The sequence below is a fragment of the Pteropus alecto genome, unplaced genomic scaffold, assembly GCF_000325575.1.
Source record: "Pteropus alecto unplaced genomic scaffold, ASM32557v1 scaffold276, whole genome shotgun sequence".
NCBI lineage: Eukaryota > Metazoa > Chordata > Mammalia > Chiroptera > Pteropodidae > Pteropus > Pteropus alecto.
The window spans coordinates 1,425,510-1,427,587 of NW_006438074.1; positions in this window are offsets into that span (position 1 = coordinate 1,425,510).

Consider the following 2,078-nt stretch of genomic DNA (forward strand, 5'->3'; position numbering starts at 1 on the left):
TTCAAGTATAGTGTTTCTCTTTCTCTTATTTTCATAGCCTGGAGTGAATATTTGTAAATCATCTTCCATAGTCCTAAGCAGTAGAGCACACGTATTTTAGTTTCCCCTCACTGCTGGCTCCCATGTCAAAATTTAATCTTATATAAATAAGTAGTTGCATTAAATAGTTCAGGATGTACTATCTATCCATCCATCCGTCCATCCGTCCATCCGTCCATCCGTCCATCCATCCATCCATCCATCCATCCCTCCCTCCATCCCTCCATCCCTCGATCCTTCCATCTCTTGTACGTGCCACTTATTTTGTGCCAGAAGCTCTGCGAGGCTCTGAGGACACAGATAAATGTGACACACAGCACCTCTTATTTCATGGAATTCTAATTCTGAAAATTAGAAATTGTTTTATAAGGAATTAGTATTTTAAGTGCCTCTTGTCCATACCCTGTGCTAGAAGTTGTGGTAGATATCAGTACATAGAATTTCTGCTCCAACAGCCTGATTGAGGCAAAGACAGGCCTGATCACCCTTTGTCTTCACAACCAACAGAGCTAAGGGTGAGGAGAGCTGGATAGAGTGGTTCAGTTTACTCAAAAGCCACTTGGTTCATGGAAACTTTAATCCAAGTGCATTGTATAAATGGCTGTTAAATATCCAATCATATTATTCTTGGTTATAGCTGCTTTGAGTATTTTCAATAAAACACTTATTTGTGTTTTTTGAGCAAGACCATACATTAACTAGAGATGTTTTTATGAATGATTATGACCAATGAAAATTTACTCATTTATAAATAAATTATCTTAATTAACTATCTGTGTTAGTTATCTTCTGGCATGTAACAAATTACCCCACAAGTTTGCAGCTTAAAACAACAAACGTTTGTTATTTCACAGTTTCTGATGTCAGAAACCCAAGAGTGACTTACCTGTGTGGTTTTGGTTCAGAGTCTCTCATGAGGCTGTGATTAGGGCCATCGTCTGAAGCTTTGGATGGTGCTGAAGGGTCCACTTTCAAGCAGGTGCACTCAATAGCTGTTGACTGGCAGCCATGGCTCCTCACTTCCTCATAGGGCTGCTCGTGACATGGCTGCTCCCTTTCCCCACAGTGTACAATCCAAAAGAGAGAGCAGGGCACAATATTCTTTATGACCTAGCCTCTGAGTGGCATACCATCACTTTTTCCATGTGCTATTGGTCATGCAGAAAACCCTGATATAACGTGGGGAGAGACTGTGGAGAAGCATGACTGCCAGGAGGCAGAGGTCATTGGGAGTCATCTTGAAGGCTGGCTGACTACTGTAATATCTTTTCTGTGTAACTTTTTTCATTCTTATAAATACCATTTTAATAAAATGAGCATATGACCATGTTTCTACAAAGATTCTCAGGTCATCTTAGGGCTTTTTGGACCACATGCAAAGAACATAGAGCATGAAAGACTCCTTTTGTGTATACATAGGGGTGTGTTCATAGCCATACAGTTTTGATTTTATAGCCTCTTTTTTAAAAAATACATTGCATTGTTTTACAGTCCTCCCTTGATCAAGGCAGTGGGACATCCATGTAGGATAAGATCAGCCTTTGGTATTTAAAGGCTACTGTTTACCTGTTTTTCTTTCTTTCCATTTTCTCCACCAGCATGCTGACTGCAGAGTTGATTTGGGTACATAAATTTAGCCGCTTAGTGAAATCGTAAGGTGTTCCTTTAATTTGATACTTTATAATGACAACAAGACCAAATTGAGGGGAACCTACCATATGTCATAAACTAAATTAGTGGTTTATGAATTTTCCAGGTCATAAGAATTACCTGCCACTTGTTAGACATATAGATTCTCAGCCTGGTGCCGACCAATTGAATCAGAATCTTCTGAGGAGAAGCCTGTGCTTTTAAAAAAGTACTTTTTTGAAAGTACTTTTTAGGTCCCATAATATTACAGATTGTTGATTTAGATCATAATGGAGTCAAGTGAACTAACTTATTGGGTTTCAAATATAAATGTTTAGCAACTGGAAATAGAATGAAGAAGAGAACAATTTTAATAAGCAGCAGTTGTCTTCCCCATTTCTCGTTATGAA